Here is a 26,593-nt window from a genome sequence, read left to right as displayed (position 1 = left end):
AGTTTTAAAAGCAAATGTAAGAGCTTTTATTTCATATGAAGGATTGCTAAAATTACACAATTCCTATTTTAAAACCAGCACATGCGTTCGTATTTCATTCTTACTGGAACAACAGAAAGCCTGCACGAAATTAATTCAACCATTTTTATTTCACTTCTTGTTGTGTGCACATTCTACCAATACTCTGTACCTTCAGCATCCTCATGAGTAAGGAAGGAGTTAACGGAACAGGAACTGTGTATTCGCCTATTTCCCTCTTTCCTTCTGTGTCTTCATGTTCAGCAAAAGCGGTTAGCTAATACAGGAAAGTAAATGAGTAAGAAAGGGTACGATAGGGTTTCTTGCTCATTTGTGCTTTCTTAGAATTCCTTTCGCACTCAAACAAGTTCTAGTGCACATGGGAAGTGTGGCCTTTCTGGGTCATTTGCCCTCACTGCCTCAATTATAGATGTAACATATTTATTCTGGGCTTGCTTTGAGTCTCACAAAACTCCTACACATGTGGGTCCAGCAGAATCCCAGGCTCAGGGGGCACTGTAAACGCTCTGTGCTAGAGGAGAGGCAATGAGCAGTGGAGATGGAGGGTATGGGAAATGCAGGTACTTCCTCCGCTCACGCGCGTGTCCACTGTCCCATCAGACTTCAGTTACAAAACACAAGTTCAAAGATAAAACTATGAAGCATTTCAAGACAGTAATAGCAGAGCATTAAATCAAGGAGGGGACGTTCTGAGCGCAGGGCCCTGTAGGACCGCCCAGGTGGCACACTTATGAACCTGGCCCTGACTCAGACTTTGGGCTAGAAGGGTGGGAGAAGAGGCTCTCAGTGGCCACAAGCTTTCGGTGGACTAATCTCAGGGGGTGTATTTCCTCAGTCCCATGGACTCCTCACGCTCTGATGAGGGCTGTAATCAAAAGAGGACCCAAGTGGGACCCTCCAAAGGCAGGTCCCAGGGCAGGAGCCCTGACCCTTACACCTGGTTCCAAAAGCAAGAGAGACGGTGACTTCTACTCCCAAAGGAAAGATGGTGGGAGCGACAGGTCTAGGAAGACTAAAAGAGTTACTGTATCCTCAACCAAGCATATTGAACAGACTCAATACATATTTATGAATAAATGAATGCAACGCACATACAGCAAACAAGTGGTTGTGCGAGCAAACAGATGAGAGCATGTGTTTTGATGAAATGATACCTGACTTCCATTGGGAATGCAGGCCTACATTCAAAGCCAACTCTTTCTCCGGTTCATTAAAATGTGATTTTACATATGCCCTAATTGTGTACCATTCATATCATGCTATCATACCACACAAAGAACCACCAAAGCACCATCTTCCGTCTTCATCTTTATATATAAATGATTTTTTTAATTACCCAAACTAACAAAATACTGAGCTCTGTGCTTTCTTGCCTCAGTTATGTTTTTCATCATTATATTCCTTCTTCAACCTTGAGATTTACTTTTCTTAAATTGCATTCCCCACATCTGGGATACAAACCATTCTGTTGATACAGCAAATGCATATGATAAGGGAAATGTGCATCTGTTTTAATTCTCTAAAACCCAGGCAAGATTTGACCAAACAAATCACTAGGCCATTCAAAAATCCACTTTTTTCGTTGAGTATGTTCATACAGAACTGGTAAGAAGTCAACACTGCACAAGAAAATGTTGCTCACCTATTGTTTTTTCTTGATGAACAAGGCTGAAATATTTGGATTCTATTTGTATGCCTTTTTTCAGTTTGATTAGGACAGTGAATCTCTGTAAAATGTCCTACCACCAAAAAAGAAAAATTCATACATTCACTGAAAGAAAATAACCCACTGAAAGAAAAAAAACCACACTAATATAGGCCTAATAGGTTCAATAAATATTACCTCTAGTTTCTCTTTTTGTTTTGAATTTTGTGTTTTAAGCAGGTACTTTGTACATGGTCTCATTGCATGACTATGACTACCTAACCTTTATAAAGAAAAAATACTTTTCCTACTACACTCTGAAACCTTCAGAAATTCTCCCTTCACTTTTGTGGCTGAATTCTCGCAACACTGGGCTTTTTTCTTCAAAAAGGCAGACCTTGGTTGACAGACCTAACTCCTGTCTTGCTCACATGTGTATTTTCCATTACCTTCAACAATTCTAAGGCAATCTAATCAAAAGAAATCAGCCAGATTTTAAAAGGCTATGCTAATTGCTCTAATTCCTTTTATTCACTAAACCTTCCTATATTTCACCCTTCCTTAAAAGAGAATGGTAATTTTTCTTTAGCAATCAATAAACTCTCCCGGAGCCATTAAAGCTTCCAGAAAAGGCTGTCAAGTAAAATTTCTATTGTATCTGAAGTTCTTTCCATATTCATTGATCCTACTGGCTCAAAAACACAGAAACAAGACTGGATCTGAAAAAAGTGAAATACAGCCACCAGAGCACGACGTAATTAGCTATCTCTAGTATGAGTGGTTGGCCTGTTTCTGATGCAGAAGAGGTGCTCAGGCATGATTTGTTGATTGTTTGACTGAGGTTTAAAGGGCAAGCACCTGAGGGGAAATTGGAACATTCCTTATCATTGTATCCTTTCCAACTGTGTGAAATACGTGATTTTCTATAAATCATTCTCAAAATACGTTGTGTCAGTTTCAAGTATCAGAGAAAGGCAATGTAGACCAGTTCTCCAGCAATTTGGGATGAAAATTTGATGACAAAACAGTTCAATAGCAAATAGCATTCACATTTAGTGAGACGTAGCTACAGGCCAGCCACTTACTAGGTACCAGACATGTAAGATTGAGTCCCTGATTTCTAAAAGTTCACAGTGAAGCGGGGGAAATAGTGGTATAAATAATTATCATGAAATGTGCAGGCTTGTAATACAGGTATGTGTGAAGTAGGGCAGGGACAGAGACCCAACAGTCAATGGGGATTCAGTAGAGTGGTTAAGAGCAGAGGCTCTGGAGTTAAATGGGGTTTGAATCCTGGATCTGTGATTCACTGGGTGATCTTTTTTTTTCTTTTTAAAGATTTTATTTATTTATTTGACAGAGACAGAGATAGCGAGAGCAGAAACACAAGCAGCGGGAGTGGGAGAGGGAGAGCAGGCTTCCCGCCGAGGAGGGAGCCCGATGTGGGACTCGATCCCAGGACCCTGGGATCATGACCTGAGCCGAAGGCAGACGCTTAACGACGGAACCATCCAGGCGCCCTCACTGGGTGATCTTGCAAGTTACTTGGCCTCTCTGGATCTGTTTTCTCCTCTGTTATTGTGACAATGACAGTACCTATCTTATAGGGTCATTGTGAAGATCAAATGAGTAACTTACAACAGTGTCTGGGAACACAGCACTCAAGAAATTTACTCACTATTAATATGATCAGATTATACCTAAAAGGGAGCCTGGAACTTGACCTACAAAGGTAGATGGAGAAGTACAGGCTTCGCGTTATAGACACGCTTGGAGAATCCCAAGCAACTCTGTGGCTGGAGAACAGATTAACAGAATGAAAATGTGAGAATAACACATGCTGGTCTGGACTGTGACGTACGTGAACCTTAGTTCTGCTACTCACTTACGAGCTGAGCACCTGAGCAAGTCAAACTGGCAGGAAATGAGCAGGTGCTCCATGCATGAGAACAAGTATTACTCTAGGTGCATGGAGGGAAATGGTTTGACGTTGGCACTGAAAGTCTGGCTGAGGTGAAGTTGTGGAAGACTTAGATATTACATGTATTACTCAACTACTGCCACAATAATGCTGTGTAATAAATAATCTCCCCCCCCCCCAATCTTAGTAGCTTCCAACAGCAAACATTTGTTTTCTACCTCCCAGGTGGGTCAGCTGAGGTTTGGCTTATTTTGGTTGATTTTTGCTTGCAGCGGGGTTGGCCCCAGGCTGCAGACCAGTTCTGCTCCACATGTGTCACTCCGGGACTCGCAGCCACCTGTACAGAGCATGTATTTCTGGGCATACATTCCTCATGACAATAACTGAAACCCGAGAGGGGGATCCAAGCCACATAAGTACAGTTGAAGTCTTCTCATGTCTCATCAGCCAAGATTCCATTGACCAACGCAAGTCATGTGGGATGGGGAAATATACTGTGTTCACATTACGGAAAGAATTGCAGTCACATGGCAAAGGGCATGGATATATAATTCTATTGTGAGGAGAGGGAAGAATTAGGAACAGTAATCCAATCTGCCTGTTTAGGGGTTTTCATTCATTCTATAGATTTAAAGATCCATAAATGACGTTATATTAAGAAAATGCATGATTAGATCTAAATTTTGGAATGTTCATCCTGGTGACTATGTGGAGGATGAATGGGGTGGGGAAGAACTTGAGGCATTTAGACCAGTGCTTCTGATCCATGGGCCAGACAAGACATGGTTAGGATATCGGATTGTATAAAGAGGATAAATGTGAAGAAAATTAACAGGGATGCTTGGGTGGCTCAGTTGGTAAAGTGCCTGCCTTTGGCTCAGGTCATGATCCTAAGGTCATGGTATCAAGTCCCACATCGGGCTCCTTGCTCAACGAGGAGCCTGCTTCTCCCTCTGCCCTTCACCTTGCTTGTGCACTCCCGCTCACTCACTCACTCTCTCTGACGAATAAATAAAATCTTTTAAAAAAATAAATTAGGATTAGCAAGACCTGGTGACTAACTGGATGTGCCATGAGGGGAGGGGCAGTGTTGCAAGAGAAAAAAGATAGAGATGAGTCAGAGGTTCTAGGTTAGACAATCAGAAGGGTGGTAATGATATAGGGAGAGTGACAGAAAACCGTTTTTCTGAGAAAAAAGACACAGGAAGATAGTGAATCTAATTTTGAAAAGTAGAGTGGTTTTGTAACATGTCAGCTTGCCTAGGCTAATCTTTGTTTCCCAGAGTTCTCTTCTGTGAATATGTTTGGTTACAATTGGTCATAGGAGACATTTTGTGTGAGATTCAGAAGGGACACCCGATGACATTGCAGTTCATGCACACTGTCACTTATCTGTTGGCTCACCTGGTTGGTGTGGGTCAGCAGCTGGGCCTGCAGCTGCTCCGCCTTCCACCTTGTCTACCTTCTGATTCTCTGACTGCTGGACCAGGTGCATGGTTAGCCCCATGGCAAAGGATGCCACCTTCTCCTCCAGGACAACTACATCATTCACGTTATAGGCATAGGCCATGAGAGACCCACATGGGTTCCAGTCCTTTCTCATGGATTCCTATTTGTCCTTGCTCCACCCCCATCAACAGCTATCTTCCCTTCCCAGTTGCTCACCCTGCTGACTTTAAGCTACAGAATCCAGTGTGGAGACCACATCTTTACAGAAATAGTTGACTAACTTCTACAAGTACAAAAGTTCAAGTCCCTGTAAGAAATCATACATATGTGATTTCCTGGTGGTTCTATCTCTGCTCAAACCCTGACTACTACAGATAGGTTGAGTCTGAAATGCATGTAGTAAATCTGTGTAGAAATAAGAAATATGGTCTATAGTTAAGAAAGAGAGCAGAAATGTAGAGGCGCTTGGGTGGATCAGTCACTTGGGCGACCAACTCTTGGTTTTGCATCAGGTCATGATCTCAGGGTCCTGGGACGGAGCCCCGCATCAGCCCCATGCTCAGCGTGGAATCTGCCTGTTCCTCTCCCTCTGCTCCTCCCCCTGCTTGTGCTCGTTCTTTCTCTCTCACAAATAAATAAGATATTAAAAAACAAAAGAAAGAAAGTGAGCCAAAATGCAGATTTGATAGTATTGGCTAGGAAGTGGGAATGATACAGGGAACAGATGCAGTTCTTTAGAGATTGTTTAAAGTAAAAGAGACTACCTGAAGAGAAAAAGATGGGAAATTCCAATATTCAAAGATCTGGAAGAGAGAGAAGAATCAGGAAAATGCAAGCAACAATCAAAGGGATAAGGAGGAAATCAGATGCAAAGGGATGCTCTGGAAGCCACAGGAAGAAGTGTTTGGGAAGAATGGGGTACCCACTGGGTGTCCCGGTTCTGCACAAGTCAAAGAGAATGAGAGGAGGATAAAGGGCCACTGACTTGGAGAATTAGAAGGGCTACAGCAGGTGGACATGACTTTGAGATAGAATCTGCTCTCAAAAGCTTAGTGAGAAGTCAAGGAATAGATAAGGCATCTGTTTTTCGAGTTTCCGAGGCATGGTGACAAGGTCAAGAGATTTTTTCCTTAGGATGAAGCAGTACAAACCTACTTCTATTTGGAAGGGAGGAAGAAAATTGGAGATCAGGATTCCAGAGAGAATGAGGGTAACAGCGCGGCACGTGGTAGGAAGAAGCACCTATGTATAGAAGTCAGCCTTGACCAAGGCCATTGAACACAGTGTTCCTCCAAGGCAGGCAGGCAGGCAGGAAGGATATGGTGGACAGTGTATGGGGATTCCTTGATGGGCATTATCTTCTTAGTAAACTAGGAAACCCTATCATTATAGCTGCTCGGGCTTTTTTTCTAATCTACATAAAAGCACTATGCTCACACTTCGCTGTGAGCCCCTGAGACGGCATCTGCTCAGAGGAGAGACCTTTTTCTACAGAGGCTATGCAGGCTGGCCCTGGTGCTGCCATCACTCTGGCTTCAAAGGAAGCTGAAGAGGGGCGCCTGGGTGGCTCAGTCGGTAAGCGTCTGCCTTCGGCTCAGGTCACGATCCTGGAGTCCCGGGATCGAGTCCCGCATCGGGCTCTCTGCTCGGCAGGGAGTCTGCTTTTCCCTCTGACCCTCCCCCTCTCATGCTCTCTCTCTCTCTCATTCTCTCTCTCAAATAAATAAATAAAATCTTTAGAAAAAAAAAAACAAAGGAAGCTGAAGAGCATATTTCTCCCTTATACTTTGGGGAGATGGGAGGGGGAAGGGTCTTCTAAAGATTCTGGGAAGCTAAAAAAGCAAAACAAATACTCTCTGGGACTACTGGGCTAAAAGGGAAGATTTCATGAGAACCATAAGTGTCTCAAGTCACCATTAGGAAGACAAATAGTCATTAAGTAAAATGATTTCTCAGCAATGTGAGGTTCCAAATAAGATTGGAACGTAAAAATTTATTAATTCATTTGTTCAGTTAATTATTTAGCAAATATTTCTCGAATGCCATGTGCCAGGTACTGTTGTAGCTACTGAGAATATGGTGGTGAACATGAGAATAATTAAAGTAGGCGTTATGGAGACGATGATAAAATGATGATAAATATGTGGGGAGGGGGATGCAGCAGGCTTAAGGGACTGAAAGGGATGGAAATAAAGATTGCACGTTTAGATGGGATTTTAAGGGAATGTCTCTCAAAGGAAGGGACTTTTGAACAGAGCCCTGAATGCAGTGAGGGAGAGAGCTGTATAAAGTGTCCCCCAAAAGGTGTTTCCAGCATAGGCAGCAGCAAGTGCAAAGTCCCTGAGGGAGAAATAACCTTGGAGTGTTTGAAGAACACCAAAATGGCCCATGTGACTGTAGCAGGTGGTGTGGGGAGGGAAGGGGGAAATGGTAAGAGGTAAGACCATCAGGTGAGGGAGCCTCAGTAACATAGGGCCTTGTAAGCCATGGTAAGAAGACTACATTTTCTTTTAAGCATGAGGAAATCTATTAGGGAATTTTGAGCAGGAGAGCGACATGATTTGATCGTGTTGATGGCTGGACGAGAGTATAAACTATAGGTGGGCAGCACTGGAAGCAGAGAGACCAGGTCAGAAGGCATTACGCTGGTTACAGCTGCGGGAAGAGGGTCTGAGCTGCAAGAAGTTGTCTTAACGAGGGGCTGTTATCACGAAATACCACAGGTGGCTGGCTTCAACAATACACATTTATTTCTGGGGCGCCTGGGTAGCTCACTTGGTTACGCATCCAACTCTTGAATTTCGGCTCAGGTCATGGTCTCTGGGTCCTGGGATGGAGCCCCACGTCGGGCTCTGTGTTCAGCAGGGAGTCTGCTGGAGTGTCTCCCTCTCCCTCTGCCCCTCCCCGTTCGTGCTCTCTCTCTCTCTCTCTCTCTCTCTCTCTAATTAATAAATATATCTTTAAAAAAATTTTTTTTAAAGATAAGAACACAAGCCAAGGCAGAAAACTGGAAAATGTGTCAAGCAGAATAAAAGCTACAAGAGTCCAGATGAAGATTGGATGGGCAGTGAGGACGGGGCATGGGAAGGGGAAGGTCGAGAAGAGACTGTTGGAAAGGTCAGTGGGGGCGAGATAATGGAGGATCTGCTTGTGTGCTTCCGATTGTATTTTGTTTAAGATTTTATTTTTATTTATTTTTTTTAAAGACTTCACTTTTTCTTTTTTTTTATTTTTTTTTTTAAGATTTTATTTATTTATTTGAGAGAGAGAGAATGAGAGACAGAGAGCAGGAGAGGGAGGAGGGTCAGAGGGAGAAGCAGACTCCCTGCTGAGCAGGGAGCCCAATGTGGGACTCGATCCCGGGACTCCAGGATCATGACCTGAGCCGAAGGCAGTCGCTTAACCAACTGAGCCACCCAGGCGCCCTAAGATTTTATTTTTAAGTAAGCTCTACACCCAACATGGGGCTTGAACCTACGGCCCCAAGATCAAGCATCACACGCTCCACTGACTGAGCCAGCCAGGTGCCTCCAGATTGTATTTGGAAACATAATTCCCCCCACAGAGAATTTTCTTTGCTTCTGTAGGGGGCATGGGGACACCAGCAATTCAGGATCCCTCAATCCAGTTTTTGGGCAAGAAATGTTCTGATGCTCTTAGATGACTTGAGTCTGGGCTGCAAGTTCATGGTAGGTTTGCTTCTGGCGTTTTCTGACTCCTAGAGTGGCTTACTAGCGTCCCTACCCTCGACAGCCCCTGGACTCTGACTTTTACCTTCCTCGCCCTGAGAATCTGTCAAAGCACAGCTTATTCTCTCAGCTGCCTGGTCAGGATGCTGCCGTCATCTTCCCGAATTTCCTCCCAGATCAGTCTCTCATTACTATTTTGTTTACCTGCTCCATGTTTCTAAGAAGATTGAAAAATATGTTGTCCAGCTGGAACATTGTTCAGAATCACTTCATTCCCCTTGCTGGGTGTGGAAGTTCTGCTGAGTTGCTACTTTCAATTTATGACAAAAAATCTGAGGTGGACGCTCAGCACTGAGGAGCAATCTTAATACATTCTGCAGTGAAGTCACTCCCTCTTTTTCTGAGATCACTGATAGAAGCTTTCTTCTTTCTTCTCGAGTGTTCAGCACCCCTTCCTGCCTCCTCACTCTCAGCTGGGGCTCTCGATCCAAATTACCCTGAAGTATTAGAAGCGAATACTTCAAGCTGCTTCTTTCCACCGCTTGTCATCATAACTGCAGCTCTACCCCTGTGTTCCTCATCTACCATGGAGGAAATGTCTCAACTCCTACCGGAGCCCAGGGATCTACTTACCACTGGATCCCATCCCCTGTGCCTACTCGGTGATCTTCCCCTGTTGTTTATCCCCTTGTCCTGTAGCACTCCTTTCCCTTTTCCAACCACATCATCATGAAAACATAGCCATCACATATTTACGATGTTTCATATTAAAAAGCAAAACAAGGGAGCCTGGGTGGTTCAGTTGGTTAAGTGACTGCCTTCGGCTCAGGTCATGATCCCAGGGTCCTGGGGTCAAGTCCCGCATCAGGCTCCCTGCTCAGCGGGGAGTCTGTCTCTCCCTCTGCCCCTCCCCCCTCTCGTGCTCTCTCTCTCTCTCTCTCTCTCTTGCTCACCCCCTCGCTCTCTCAAATAAATAAATAAATAAATCTAAAAAAAGGGCAAAACAAAACAACAGCCTTTTCCTTGTTTAATTTTTATTTAAATTCAAGTTAGTTAATATATAGTGTAGTATTGGTTTCAGGGGTAGAATTTAGTGATTCATCACTTGCATACAATACCCCGTGCTCATCCCAACAAGCTCTCTCCTTAACGCCCATCACGGTTACCCCATCCCCTGCCCACCTCCCCTGCAGCAACCCTCAGTTTGTTCTCTATCATGAAGAGTCTGTTATGGTTCGCCTCCCTCTCTGTTTTTATCTTATTTTATTTATTTTTCCTTCCCTTCCAACAACAGTCTTTTCTTGACCACATATTCCCCCTCAGCTAAGCAAAACTCCCCAAAGGAGGCATTTCTTACTTGATTCTGTTTTCTTAATCTCTCATTCCCCCGCCAACAGGTCCCAGTTATGGTTTCTTCCCCAGCTCTCTGCTGAAACCTCTCCTGTCATGCTTGCTTATGACCTCCATCTTGTTAAATCCAAAGGTCAATTCTCAAGTAACTTTTAACATAGTTTGTCTCTCTCTTATCTTTCAGCTTTTTATTTTATTTTTTTAAAGGTATATTTTACTTATTTTAGAGAGAGAGTGTGTGTGAGCATGAGTGGGGGAGAGAGAGAAAATCTCAAACAGACTCCCCACTGAGCATGGAGCCCGACACTGGGCTCGATCCCACGACCCTGAGATCATGACCTGAGCCGAAATCAGGAATTGGACACTTAATGGACTGAGCCACCCAGGTGCCCCTGTTCTTTTCTTTGTCTAGAACTTCGCTCCCACAACTTTTATTTAAATTGAGATATGAGTGCCATTTAACATTATATAGGTTTCTGGTGTATAACATAATGATTTGATATTTGTATATATTGAGAAATGATCACCACAATAAGCCTAGCTAACATCCTTCACCACACAGAGTTAGAGAATTTTTTGTGTGTGCTGAGAACTTTTAAGAGGTACTCTCTTAGCAACTTTCAAATATAGAGTGTTCTTAACTATAGTCGCCATGCTATACATTACATTCTCGTGCCTTATCTTATAACCACAAGTTTGTACCTTTCTGACCAGTTTCACCCACCCTCCTTTTTTAAATAGCAGCTGAAACAAGATGTAAATCTATATCTCTCTCATCCAACAGTTCAAAGGTACAAAGGCCAAGCCTTCCAAAAGGTATGGCTTCCGTCTCTCCATCCAAGGCAGCTGCCCCAGCTCTCCCACCTCTCAGGCAGCTATCTTCCCCACCATTTCTGCCCACAGAAACCAAGTTCTTTTGCAAAGCCCACCCACTCTAGTAAGTTGTCCTGGCCCGGAAGTCAGAATTCATCTGTCCAATCCCTGTTTCTTCATTCGTTGATTTTTTTTTTTTGAAAGATGAAGGTTTCTTCATGTATTTGACAAGGCTGGAAAGAAGAGGACTATGGGGTGACAGGCACATCTGCCTGAGGAGGTGCCAGGAGCTGGCATCCACCAGGCCCTTCCTCTGCCAGGAGGCCTCTCTGGAAGGAGCAGACAGCTCACAGAAGCCCTGGATGCCCTCTGTGCCCATCACAGAAAAGTCAGAACTGTCCCTTTCTTGCCCACCTGCCTGGGCTCCAGGGGGAAGAAGCGGATACTTACGCGATTCGGGCCCAGGTCCAGCCCCTGGGTGAGGATCTCCAAGATCCGGGCGCTGTGGCCGATCTTCTCCGCCGTGCCCACCCCACGGATGCAGGAGACCTCGGGCAGTTGTGCGCAGGGCCCGGTGGAGCGGCCAAGGCCAGAGCTGGTCGCACGTCACGTTCCCGACGTGCTCAGGTTTGCGGCGAGGGCTGCGGTGGCCGCGCAGAGCCGCTTCTCCAGTCCCGCGGGCGCACGGCCCGCGAGCAGGTGCGCGTCTGGCCCGACGGCAGGCCCGTCTGGTGGGCAGGAACTGCAGCGGCCACAGCAGCGGGGGAAAAGGCCGTGCGTTTGTTCTTCGATTCTAACATCTTCTGTCGCATATTATAGTTGTGCGTTGCTCACTGCCTGCTATTTTGTGAGTCTGGAGAGGGCAGAGCCCATGTCCTGTCCATCTCTGTGTCGTCTGCATCAGCGGCCTGGCTCCCTGCACAGAACAGGTGACCGTGAACGTCGGCCGCCTTGAACTGTGACAGCTGAATAAATGTCAAAGCTGCGGTTAAAAGCTATAGATTCTCTCTTCCTGTCTCCAGGTCTAATCAGATAATGTTCCCGGGTTTTACCCAACTTTGAAAAAGTTACTTTCAAGGTCAGGAAAGAGGGAATATTCTGCCCGTTTTCTTTTATGAGCAGACACAAAGATTAGGTTTGCTTTTTTTTCCTTTTTAGTTCTCCTAACATTGAGCTGATTGATGGAAGGTAGAGAAAAGTAATAAACCTTTATTCACAGAACTACAAAACCCTCTCCAGCTGCCACCCCCTTCCCTCTCTGGAGATAGATGGGGCCCCTGCTGTTAGGAAATATACAGCAGAGGGGGGAGTTTTCCAGGAATCCCTCTGCTACTCATCTACATCTTGACTACTTCTTGATAAAGATATCACCCTCTAGACAGAAGCTGTCATCAAGACAAGCAGGCCACATACACATTTAACTGTTTGGTTTCTTAAAAAGAGCAGCTTCACCATGAAAAACGGCTCCTTTTTCCAGCATTAGCGAGGAAGCGTACTGGGTCACCAGGAGCAATTTCAGAAATCAATTGATCATAATGTCCCACGCCGCAGTGCTCTCCTGTTCTTTCTTTCAGTGAGTGACAAGTGGCCGGGGCCCAGCTGGCCGAGGAGGTAAAACCAGTGGGGATGATGTGGCCCCACGTGGACGTCTGGTCATCCCGCAGCCTAGCTCAGGCTCGTTCACATGGTGGTCTCCGGGCTCGGCGTGCAGCCACCCGCTGAGTCCCACCACACGGGCTTTCAAGCCTCTGCTTGGGTCAGGGTCCTGGGACACCAGGCCAGCCCAGATGGAGCAGATGGAGAAATAAAGGGCACCTCTAAATGGGAGGACCGACAAGGCCACGTTAAGCAGGGGCGCGCACACCCAGACGGGAAGGATCTGTGACTGTTTTTGCGATATACCGCAGGCCCCAGCCTCCACGACACTCGCCTGCCTGAATTCCCTCTTCTCTGTCACTCTCCCAGAACGTAACAGCAGAAAAGCATGTGACCGAAAAAAGGAAGTGGTACCAACTGCCTTTCCTGGAGCCCTTTCCCCTTGGCCCATCTTGGGTTTGCTGCATGCCACCTTGGAAGGCAGTCAAAGCAAACACCTGGAAAGAAGAGAGAAAGAACATGCTGTGAGGACAAAGGCTCCATGCAGGTCTACTGGTCTGGAGGTGGAATGGGGGAGGGAGGGCAGCGGGTTTCCTGGGAAGTGAACTGTTTGTTGGGTGGATGAGAAAGGAAACATGGCAGGAGGCGGGAGGGGGTGGAGCTAAGAGAGGTTCCCGCTACACTTTGGCTCCTTCCTCCCTCCATCCGCCAGCTCAACAGTGGCTCAGAAATTCCGAGGCCATGCTTCCTGGAAAAGAGGGCAGCGTGGCTTAAAAAGTAGATGATTGCACACAAAAACTCCATTTACAAAGAAGAGTTTTAAGATTTTACATTTAACCTTTTCTTTTGAGGTCGTTTCAAGGAACAGAAGAATCGCAAGACTCTGAATCATACAGAGAACAGGTGACCCTTTATCCAGAGTCACTTACTGTTAACATCTTACCTCTTTTGCTTTATCATTTATGCTCTCACTTTCTCTGTCTCTGTGTGTGTGTGTGTCTCTTTCTCCACTACTCTGAACTAATTTAATGTATATGCATATATAAAGATCTTCCTTGACTTAAAATGGGCTTACCTCTCAATAAATCCGTTGTAAGCTTAGAATATCATAAGTCAAGGGGCGCCTGGGTGGCTCAGTCGGTTAAGCGTCTGCCTTCAGCTGAGGTCATGATCCCAAGGTCCCAGGATCAAGTCCCACAGCAGACTCCCCACTCCTCATTGGGGAGTCTGCTTCTCCCTCTGTTCCTCACCCTGCTTATGCTCTCTTTCTCTCTCTCTCTCTCTCTCTCTCATAAATAAATAAATAATTTTAAAAAATATATCATAAGTCAAAACTGCATTTACCACACCTAACCTACCAAACATCACAGCTCAGCCTAGCCCACCTTAAACCTGCTCAGAACACTTACATTAGTCTACAGTTGGGCAAAATCATGTCACACAAAGCTATTTCATAATAAAATGTTGAATATGCCGTGTAATATATTCAATTCTGAGCTGAAAGTGAAAAACAGAATGGTTGTTAAGTGTGCCGGTCGCTGATCCTCATGACTGCCAGGCTCTGCAGCCCGGCACCGCAGCAGAGTATTGTCCTGCGTGGTGCTAGCCTGGGAAAAGATCCAAATTCAAAATTCAAAGTAAAGTTCTGCTGAATGCATATCGCTTTTACACCATTTTAAAGTCAAAAAATCCTAAGTGGAACCATCATGCTTTGGGAACTGTCTATATATACATGTACTACAGTGCATGGGGGTGTGTGTGTGTGTGTGTATATATATATATATATATATTTGAAACCATTCAAGGGTAAATTACATATATCGTGGCTCTCTATCTGAAATACTTCAGTATGTATTTTCTAAGTATAGATTCTCAAAGAGAATATCCTTTAAAATTCTGAGAACAAACACTGAGGAGGGGCCCCTCATCTAGCGGGTGGGAACCCCGAGCCGTGCACCACGGTGCTTGGCCGGGCAAAGCCCTCGCCCACAGGCTCTTGCCTCCAGCCACAGCAGTCCTCCCCTGTGCCCCTCTGTAAGTGCGACTCGGCCGCAAGAAAGGAGCAAGGCACAGAAAGAGACGGGGACGGCCAGGGCCTCTAGCCTCGAGAGGGGTGAAGAAAGAGCAAGACATTCATGATTGCTTCTGGGAAATCAAACAACTGGAGCCGAGGAGGGAGGAAGAAGACTTAAAGTTGCTTTTTTATTTCAAGCAGGCATGGGGAGGAAGGAAAGCACTATGCTGAAAGGGGACACACGGGCTTTTAGAAGACATGGACAGACATCCCCAAAACACCCTTTCTCTCCTTGCTTAATTTGCTCAGGACCGCCTTTCAGGGAAGTCTTGAGGGAGGCCCTAAACACCATGGGCATCTCAGTGGTACACATTGAAACGATATGTCTTTTCTCGTAAAAACATTCTAGCTTCCTTTTCTTCATTTGGAATGATCATTTCCGCATCATTCTCCCAATGTGAGAAGCCGCAGGCTCCAGCTCGGAGGCTGTCGTCTGCAGCTTGCTGGCCTCTAGTGGCCGGGAAGGAACCTCCCAGCTCCTGGTCCTGCCTGGCTTCACTGTGACGAGACGGGCGCCTGGAGGCAGCGGTGGACGCTGTCTTCCTTACTAACCATGGGAAGGGCTTCCGGAGAATATTGGACAATCCGCTGCTTTACCCAAACCATCGTTTACCTGGATAAGAAACTTCCGTTGGCCCAGAGCAAATCATGGAGGCCGCATAAATGCGGAGGCCCACTCTCAAGCCCCTTGTTTCTGGGATGTGGATAATGTTCTATGGATAAGGCTTCCCAATTTCTCTGATGAAAGACGCAAAAATAGATGGCAGGTGAGATATGTTTGGAGCAGACTCTCACAAGCCTGTGAAGAGGAAGATCAAGTGGAAATAACATATGTTTGTAGACTCTAAAGTACATACACGGGGCGGCTGGGTGGCTCAGTCGGTTAAGCATCTGCCTTCGGCTCAGGTCATGATCCCAGGGTCCTGGGATCGAGCCCCGCATCGGGCTCCCTGCTCGGCGGGAAGCCTGCTTCCCCCTCTCCCTCTGCCTGCCGCTCCCCCTGCTTGTGCTCTCTCTCTCTCCCCCCACCATCAAATAAATAAATAAATAAAATCCTTAAATATATACATATAAAGAAGTACCTACATATCCAACATTATTTTTGGAAAAAAATCAGTGATCATGTGGCCTCCGTAAGTCTCTTGGATACCTGCAACTTCTCCAAGCTTCAGTTTGCTCATCTGGGAATAACAGTACACCCTGCAGGCATGTATTTGCCGAAATTATGTGAGTCAATAGGTCAATTGATCTTGATCTTTTACTGTGCAGAACTGACACGAGATATGTAGTAAATTTAGCTATTATTATTATTTTATTGTATTATTATTATTATCATCATCGTTATCAAAGATATAGTCCCATCTTCAGTTCTACGACAGAACAGGAGAATCTCTGCCTAAATTTAAATTCTACTTCACAGTTGATAAAGGTCTCTGAAGTACATGTAGATCCCATTTAAGTAAGGCAGCGCCAAACATTCCTCAGAGTTCTCCTCATGTAGATGGAACCATAGCTCTTCTAAGGGGAAAGATATATTTGAATGGCCCCTTGATATGAAGATACCATAGAAGGGACCTAAGTGGACCTTGAGGAGTCGACCGGATGGGTTGGCTTTAAAGCCCTCTCGGGCCTGCAATTCCACATCACACGACTCTGTGACCTGCGTTATGGCCTGCAATTGTATGAGCACAGGAAAACAGCAGAAGAGACCAGAGACATGTCACAGCACAGGCCCTGGGTCAGCCCTGCGCCACACACTGGAGGGGAACTGCATCCTTTCATCCTCGGACACGGGCACTCTGCTCCCTCCCAGCCACACAGGGATGCTCTCGGAATGGGACAGAGGCTGCCAGTGACGGCAGTCTCCCTCCTAGTTCCATGTGCCAAGAATGCTTTCCAAGTGGACAAAAGATTGGCATCAAGCTGAAGTAAATCAAAATGGTAAGACTTTGCAGGATGGCCGGAAAAACGAAACCGACCTAAGTAAATAACGGATCTTAAAAACTAGCAAAGGTCGGGCGCCTGGGTGGCTCAGATGGTTAAGCGTCTGCCTTCGGCTCAGGTCATGATTCCGGAGTCCTGGGATCGAGTCCCGCATCGGGCTCCCTGCTCGGCGGGGAGCCTGCTTCTCCCTCTGCCTCTCTCTCTCTCTCTCTCTCATGAATAAGTAAATAAAATCTTAAAAAAAAAAAAAAACTAGCAAAGGTGATTTAGATGTCAGTCTGATTTTTTGCATGATATAAATAATATCAATTCTTAGTATTTTGGCAGAAAATAATGCAAATAATATCACATAATTTGTCAGTTCTATCTGACAGCAGTAGAGTTAGTAGAACTCTGTGATTAGTGTGCACAGGAAGAAACCATATATGTTAGTATTGGGACGTAGAACCTACATATACTCAGTTCTTCAATATAGAAGGGCAAAATAACAAGTTGGTGAATTAACTGTAGTAAATAATAATAATGAGCCGGAAACTGTTAAGAAAAATTCGCCATTATAAATCAGCCATAGCTTGACATGTAAGATATTTATAGTTTGGAATTACATGGCAAAAATATAATAATATCAAAATAGCTCCTGTTTGTTGAGCACTTAATTGAATACCAGATGCTATGCAAAGTGATTTTCATACATTACCTCATTTAATTCTTTTTTTATTTTTTTAAGATTTTATTTATTTATTTGAGAGAGAGACAGAGAGAGAGCATGAGTGGATAGAGGGGCAGAGGGAGAGGGAGAGGCAGGCCTCCCGCCGAGAAGGGAGCCCGACGCGGGGCTCGATCCCAGGACCCCGGGATCATGACCTGAGCCGAAGGCAGCCACTTAACGACTGAGCCACCCAGGTGCCCCTATCTCATTTAATTCTTGAGACAGATAGTGTATTATCCCATTTTACAGATGAATCCACAGTTCTTATAGAACTTTTTTCTTCTCCTTCATATAATTGGCCACAATTTATAATTACACATTTATTTCCTTGGGTATTTGATTGATGTCAAACATGCAATTACAATGTATGTTTCTTGAGTACAGCAACTATCACCTTTTTGCTAAGCTTTCCTTAGCGAAGTGCTCAGCACATAGCAATAAGTATTTGTTAACTAAAGGAATGAATCTCATAGAGTTATGAAATTTGCCCATGGTCATTCAGCTTTGGGAAGCCCTGTTTTAGGAACTGTTAACTTTTGGATATACTGCATATACTATATTGGTTTTAAATTTATGAAAATATGGAGTTGAGACAGCCATCTTAAAACCATAAAAAGTCAGAAGTGGTATCAGCCACATGGCTGAATAAGAGGTCCCTCATTCATATCCCCATTTTAACAGCAATTTGGAATCTATCCATGGGCAAAAGCCACTTTGTGGGAGCTGTGTGATTGAGCACTGTAAGCCAAGGGACTTGGGAAAAGTATCACCCATCCATGCATCAGGTAATGAGTAGACAGAACTTGGTCTCAGCTGTAGACCCTGCAGTGGCCCATGAACTGGTTCCAGCCCTCTTGGCCTTGGTCCAAAGCCCTTGGAGAACACAGTCTTAGATAATCACCCATGGACAAAAGAGCCTTCGTGCAAGTCCAGGTTTCCAGCGGACAAGTTCCAGCATACTGTTGGAGAAAAAAAATTATGACTTTGTCCAAAGTCATAATTGGAGAGGGTAAGAGGAATAGCTGGACTTTACCCGTGTCACCCCTTTCCCAGGTGGCACAGCTCAGTGCCAAGGAGAGCTTCCCAGTCCATGATTCCTCCCACGGGGAGTGTATGAATGAGTACTCATCTTCCCCAACTGTGCAGGATGCTGCCAAAGAGAACTATTTCTCTCACCCCATCTAGAGTACTGAGTTGTGAGCTGCATGACTGGGGGGTGGAAAGAGACTGGGAGCAGCAGACAGAACACTCAGAGGGCATTAAAGGATACAGATCCTACTAACGGCATCAGGGATTCCATGTACAGCTCAGAACACCTCACCCACAGATCCCTGCAATGGGCCCTGTGCTCCATGCCTCACCCACATGCACCCTCACCCTGTGACCAGCTCCCTCTGCATGCTCTTGATCAGCTAAAGTAAGCTTTGGCAGATGACTAGCGAGCATGTGCAGAAAGCCTGCCTAAATCTGTGGGCAGGGAGAGACCACAAACCTGAGCTTTAGCTCTGCCTTTGGGAAAGCAAAAGGAAGGCTGTCAGCACACAAGCCTGGTACTTTGCAAGATCAATAGAAGGCATCCGAGCTTAAGAATTCTGCCAAAACAAGAAGCCTGTGGTAGGGAAGAAAGGAAAGAAGGCTGTTGGTGTGAAGAAGCAGAAGAAACCTGTGGTGGGGAAAAAGGCTGCAGCTACCAAGAAACCAGCAGCTGACAAGAAGCCTGCAGAAAAGAAACCCACTGCAGAGAAGCCTACTGCCTAAAAACTTAGGTTTATTCTATAAAAGTCAAATCATTTTGGACAGCTAATTTTGAATAAAGACCTGATCAAAGCCAGTGAAAATAAATAAATAAATAAATAAATGGATAAATAAATAAAATAAATTTAAAAAAAAGAATTCTGCCAAAAGAGGGAGTAAGAAACATGGAGCAGGTATATCCATAGAAGGTCTGGGAAAGCCTTAGAATCCCTATCAGGGCTGACAGAAGGTATTTATCTCCTAAAGGCAGTTAGTAAAGACTAGAGGAGGTGACGGTTACTTCCAATGGGAAGACAGTGATGCAAGACTTCAAAGAACATGAAAAATCAGGGAAACATGACACCACCAAAGGATCACAATAACCTTCCAGTAACCAACCCCAAAGACAGGGAGATCTGTGCTTTACCTGATAAAGAATCAAAATCAATTAATAAGATGGCATTGGTAAATCCGTACTTATCAATAATTGCTCTAAAGGTAAATGAATCAAATTATCCAATCAAAAGGTATAGAGTGACTGGATGGATAAAGAAAAAAATAAGACACAACTATATACTGCCTACAAGAGAGTCCATTCAGCTTTATGGATACATGTGAGTTCAAAGTGAGGATGGGAAAAGATATTCTGTGCAAGTGGAAACCAAAAGAGAGCATGGGTAGCAGTACTTATATCAAACAAAATAGACGTTAAGCCAAAAATGGTAACAAGAGACAAAGAAAGTCATACTATAATGATAAAGGAGTCAATTCATCAAGAGGATATAATAATCATAAGTATATATGAACACAGCATCAGGGCACCTAAATATATTAAGCAAATACAAACAGATCTACATGGAGAAATAGACAACAATACAATCATAGTAGGAGATTTCAACACCCCACTTTCAACAATGAATAGATCATCCAGACAGAAAATCAATAAACATTGCAATTGAACTATACTTTAGACCAAAATGACCTAAAACACATATGCAGAATATTCCACCCCACAGCAGCAGAATACACATTCTTCTCAAGTGCACATGGAACATCCTCCAAGATATATCATAGGCGGACCATAGAACAAGTCTTCGCAAATTTAAGAAGATTAAAATCATACCAAGTATCTTTTCTGAACACAATGGTATGAAACCAGAAATCAGTAAGAAGTAGAAAACTGAAAAATTCACAGATATGTGGATATTAAAACATAGTCCTGAACAAACAACAAGTCAAAGAAGAAATCAAAAGGGAAATTTAAAAAAATCTTGAAACAAATGAAAATGGAAATACAACATACCAAAACTTATGTGATGCAGCAAAAGCAGTTCTAGGAGGGAATTTTATAGGGACACCTAGCTGGCTCAGTCAGTGGAGCATACAACTCTTGATCTTGGGGTTGGAAGTTCGAGCCCCATTTTGGGTGTAGAGATTACTTAAAAATAAAATATTTTTTAAAAAGTAAGAGGGAATTTAATAATGATAAATGCCTACCTTAAGAGACAACAAAGATCTCAAGCAAACAACCTAAGTACACCTCAAGAAATAAAAAAAAGAGCAAACTAAGCCCAAAGTTAGCAGAAGGAAGGAAATAACAAAGATCAGACCAGAAACAAATGAAATGGAGACCAGAAAGACAATAGAAAAGATCAACTAGACTAAGAAAAAAAAGAGAGAAGATACAAATAAATAACATCAAGAGTGAAAAAAAGATATTACAACTGATACCACAGAAATACAGAAGGCTCATAAGAGACTCTTATGAGGGCGCCTGGGTGGCTCAGTTGGTTGGGCGACTGCCTTCGGCTCAGGTCATGATCCTGGAGTCCCTGGATCAAGTCCCGCATCGGGCTCCCTGCTCAGCGGGGAGTCTGCTTCTCCCTCTGACCCTCCCCCCTCTCATGTGCTCTCTATCTCATTCTCTCTCTCAAATAAATAAAATCTTCAAAAAAAAAGTTATTAAAAAAAAAGAGACTCTTATGAATAATTACATGCCACCCAAGTAAATAACCAAGAAGAAATGGATAAATTCCTAGGAACAGACAACTTATCAAGACTGAATCATGGGGCGCCTGGGTGGCTCAGTTTGTTAAGCGACTGCCTTCGGCTCAGGTCATGATCCTGGAGTCCCGGGATCGAGTCCCACATCGGGCTCCCTGCTCAGCGGGGGGTCTGCTTCTCCCTCTGACCCTCTCCCCTCTCGTGCTCTCTATCTCTCATTCTCTCTCTCAAATAAATAAAATCTTTAAAAAAAAAAAAAAAGACTGAATCATGACTAAATAGAAAACCTAAACAGAGCAATAATGAGTAAGGAAGTTGATTCAATAACCAAAAATCTCCCAACAAAGAAAAGCCCAGGATCAACTGGTTTTGTTAGGGAATTATACCAAACATTTAAAGAAGAGTGAATGCCAATCCTTCTCAAACTCTTCCAAAAAACTGAAGAGGAATTTACAACCCCAAACTCATTTTGCAAGACCAGCACTACCCTGATGCCAAAGCCAGATAAGGACACTGCAAGACAAAACTATAGACCAATATCTGATAAATATAGATGTAAAAAATGCAAAATATTAGGAAACCAAATTCAACAGCATATTAAAAGGATCACTCACCATGACCAAGTGGAATTCATCCCTGGGATGCAAGGATGGTTCAACGTATGCAAACCAATCCGCGTGATACACCACATTAATAAAGTGAAAGTTAAAAATAAACTACACCAGAATTAAAATGAAAACTTAATAAACAATAAAAAGAAAAGAAAAAACCACACCATAATCTCAATATACGCAGAAAAGGCATTTAACAAAACTCAAGTCCTTTTATGATAAAAAAAAAAAATACTTAACAAATTAAGTACAGAAGGAAGTAGCTCAATATAGTAAAGGCAGCCCACAGCTAACATCATACTTAATGGGGAAAGATTGAAAATTCTTTTTCTAAAATCAGGAACAATATGGGCACCTGGGTGGCTCATTCGTTAAGCGTCTGCCTTCGGCTCAGGTCATGATCCCAGGGTCCTGGGGTTGAGTCCCACATCGGGCTCCCTGCTCCACGGGAAGCCTGCTTCTCCCTCTCCCACTTCCCCGGCTTGTGTTCCTGCTCTCACTATGTCTTTCTCTGTCAAATAAACAAATAAAATCTTTTAAAAATAAAAATAAAAAATAAAATAAAATAAAATCAGGAACAATATAAGAGTACTCACTCTTACCTCTCTTCAACACATTACTGGAAGCCCTAGCCAGAGATTAAGCAAGAAGAAATAAAAGGCATCCAAAAATATAAATAAATAAAAGGCATCCAAATCAGAAAGAAAGAAGTAAAAAATGTCTGTGTTTGCAAATGATATGAATTTATATATAGAAAATCCTTAAGACTCTACCCCCAAAAAAAACCCTGTTAGAACTAATGAACTAATTCAGGATACTAAATCAACACACAGAAATCAGTTACACTTCAGTACATGAACAGCATAATAGCTGAAAAAGAAATAACACAATCTCATTCATAATAACATCAACAACAATAAAAATAGGAATAAATTTAACCAAGGAGGTGAAAGATTTGTACTCTGAAAATTAAGACTTTGATGAAAGAAACTGAAGAAGAAACAAATAAAAGGAAAGATATCCTGTGTTCATGAACTAGAAAAATTAATATTGTTAAAATGTCCATATTACCCCAAAACATGTATACCCTCAATGCCGTATCTATCAAAATTGCAGTAACATTTTTCACAGAAATAAAAAAAGCAATTCTAAAATTCATTTGGAACTCTAAAAGATCCTGAATAGCCAAAACAATCCCAAGAAAGAAAGATAAAGTTAGAGGCACCACACTTCCTGATTTAAAACTACATTACAAAACTATAATTATCAAAACAATATGGTACTGGCATAAAAACAGACACATAAACCAATGAAACAGAATCAAGAGTCCAGAAATCAACCCAAGTATATATGGTCACTGACATTTGAAAAGGGAACCAAGAACACCCAATGGAGAAAGGATAGTCTCTTCAATAAGTGGTGTTGGGGAAAATGGATAATCACACAGAAAGAATGAAATTGGACCCTTATTTTACACCACCCACAAAAGTTAACTCAAAACTGATTGAACACTTAAACTTAAGACTTGAAACCGTAAAACTCCTAGAAGAAAAAATAGGGGAAAATCTCATTGACAATGGTCTTGGCAACAGTATTCTGGACATGACACCAAAACAAAAATAAGTAAGTAGGACTATAATCAACAACATGAGAGGGCAACCTACAGAATGGGCGAAAATATTTGCAAACCACATATCTGATAAAGGGTTAATATCAAATACATAAGGAATTCATACAGCTCAAAAGCAAAAAAACAATCCAATTTAAAACTGGACAGAGGAACTGAATAGACATTTTTCCAAAGAAGAGATACAAATGGCCAACAGATACATGAGAAGATACTCAACATCACTCATCACTGGGGAGATGCAAATCAAAACCACCGTGAGATTATCACCTCGCGCCTGTTAGAATGGCAATTATAAAAAAGACAAGAGATAACAAGTGTTGGCAAGGATGTAGAAAAAAGGGAACTCTTGTGCGCCACTGATCGAAATGTAAATTGATGCAGCCACCGTGGAAAACGATATGGAGGTTCCTCAAAAAATTAAAAATAGAATTACCATATGATCTAGCAATCACTCTTTTGAGTATACATCCAAGGGAAATAAAATCAGGGTCTCAAAGAGAGATCTGCATTCCCATGTCCACTGCAGCATTATTTACAATAGCTAAGATATGTAAACAACCTAACTGTCCTTCTACAAATGAATGGATAAAGCAGATGTAGCATACATATACAACGGGTTATTAGTGAGTCATGAGACTGAAGCAAATTCTCCCCATTTGCAACAACACGGATGGATCTTCAGGGCATTATGCTAAGTGAAATAAGTCAGACAAAGAATAGACTGTATGCGATCACTTATATGTGAAATCTGAAAAAGTCGTCCTCATAAAAGCAGAGAGTGGAATGGTGGTTCACCAGGGGCTGGGTTGGGGCGGGGGTGGTGGAGATGTCAGTCAAACGTTCAAACTTTCAATTATAGGGTGAGTAAGTTCTGAAGATCTAACATACAGCACGATGACTACGTTAACAATTGTATCATATATTTAAAAGTTGCTGAGAATAAATCTTCAATGTTCTCACTACAAAAAGGAAATGATAATTATGTGGGGTGAGTTAACCCTGCTGTGGTAATCATTTCATAATATAGAAGTCTATCAAATCATCACGTTGTATGCCTTAAACTGACACAATGCTGTATGTCAACTGTATCTCAATAAAGCCGGAATAAAAACTGTAAGGGGTCAAACAGAAGGAAAAGCTCAAATGATTACAGAGCTGCTGGCTCCAAAGTCCTTGAATTGCTGGATAAATGCAAGCAACCACCTACGTTCAGACTTGCTGTTTTGGGGGGTAAAAATGAGCCCTGTTTTTATGGAAGCTGTTGTAAGGCAGGTTTGATGCTACCTGCAGCTTAAAGTACTCATGATGGACTCCCCTGCCCACACGAGAGCCGCCGATGTTGTTCAGCTGCTCACATGGACAGCTTTGAACAGCTACACCATAGAGGTCCTCTGTGGTCCGGAAAAATAGTCTGTTTCACAGGGCAGTTGAGGAACTCGAGGGCTCTTGGCTCTTTGTGCTTCTAAGATCGGGAGGAAGGCAGGGACAGGGATAGTTTAGAGCAAAGTTTCAGACTCCGCTCTAAAGACTGTGAGACTTGGGACTCCCAGGTCTATTCTAAAATCTCTTAATGTGACACTAGATTGACAAAGTGTTTACTCAATGCAGAAGCCCTGAGGAGTGTGGAGAAAAAGCAAACTGAGGGAAGTAAACGTAAGGGGACCCAGAATATACCTGGAGGAACTGACCTTCAGGTTGACTGGCTTGACTGGCGTGGGTGCCAGTCAAGGGGTTGAGAGGAGGCCTGATGTCATGACGCAGGTCAGCAGCAGGAAGGGGAGCGCGCGGTTGGCCAGGCGAGCAGGTTTCCCAGGGCACCTGAGACCCGAGGAGCCTTCCTACCCCTCTGCCCACGAGGCGTAGCTCCACGCATATGCACATGGCCTGAAGGACTGACGGCCCCTGGGACTGTTAGAGATTCTCAGAGAGATCTGGGACCCAAAAAGTGGTGGACACTCCCTCCTGATCCGATCAACCTGAGGAACTTCAGAATGCAGCTGGACAGTCATTTCAGCCACACGGTAATGCTGCACGTTTTCTTTTTTTTTTTTTTAAGTTTTTATTTATTTATTTGAGACAGAGAGAATGAGAGACAGAGAGCATGAGAGGGAGGAGGGTCAGAGGGAGAAGCAGACTCCCTGCCGAGCAGGGAGCCCGATGCGGGACTCGATCCCGGGACTCCAGGATCATGACCTGAGCCGAAGGCAGTCGCTTAACCAACTGAGCCACCCAGGTGCCCCATGCTGCACCTTTTCTAACACGTGGACCCAACAGCAGTCACAGATGAGTGTCACTCTTTGGTGCACATGAAGTTTTGGATTCCTACCTGCTACTATACTCGTGTCACTTGAACTTCGGATGTGCGTCCGCGGAATGAGAAGCTTGTTACCAGGCCCTGGTTGTGTTGCTCCTGCCTCCCATATTGACCAGAATTGGGGGTGTTCGGGGCCCCTTCTCTGTTTGTATGGTTAATAGAGTGCTGATTCCATTGCCCCAGCAGAGCCCACATGAACTCAGAGAGCCAAAGGTTAAAGGAAGACCACAAAGGTAATCTCCTCTATTTTCCAGGTGAATAAACTGAGGCCCAGAATTGCTACAAAGCTAATTTGAGTAGAAACCAACAATATGCCTCTACAATGCCATGCTTGTATCCTGGTGCACCCCTCCTGGTAGGAAAGGGTCCCTATGCAGTTTTCTAAAACGCCCCTTATACAGAAGACATGAACGGACATTTCTCCAAAGAAGACATCCAGATGGCCAACAGACACATGAAAAGATGCTCAACATCACTCATCATCAGGGAAAGACAAATTAAAACTACAATGAGCTATCACCTCATACCTGTCACAATGGCTAAAATCAACAACCCAAGAAACCAGTGTTGGTGAGGATGCAGAGAAAGGGGAACCCTCCTACACTGTTGGTGGGAAGGCAAACTGGGGCAGCCACTGTGGAGAACAGTATGGAGGTGCCTCAAAGTTAAAAATGGAACTACCCTATGACCCAGCAATCGCACTACTGGGTATTTACCCAAAGAATACGAAAGCACTAATTCAAAGGAATATACGCACTCCTATTTTTATTGCACCATTACTTATAATAGCCACATTATGGAAGCAGCCCAAGTGTCCATCAATAGAGGAATGGATAAAGAAGATGTGAGGGGTGTGTGTGTGTGTGTGTGTGTGTGTAATGGAATATTACTCAGCCATCAAAAAGAATGAAATTTTTGCCACATGGATGGAACTAGAGAGTTATAATGCTAAGCGAAATAAACCAGAGAAAGACAAATACCGTATGATTTCACTCATATGTGGAATTTAAGAAACAAAACAAATGAACAAAGGGGGGAAAAAAGAGACAAACCAAAAAGCAGACACCTAAC

Source organism: Mirounga angustirostris, unplaced genomic scaffold (genome assembly GCF_029215605.1).
Source record: "Mirounga angustirostris isolate CCGP_5_RB_7025 unplaced genomic scaffold, mMirAng1.0.hap1 SCAF_11, whole genome shotgun sequence".
NCBI classification, from domain to species: Eukaryota; Metazoa; Chordata; class Mammalia; order Carnivora; family Phocidae; genus Mirounga; species Mirounga angustirostris.
The sequence above is the reverse complement of the archived record's forward strand: the minus strand, read 5'-3'. Positions refer to the sequence as shown.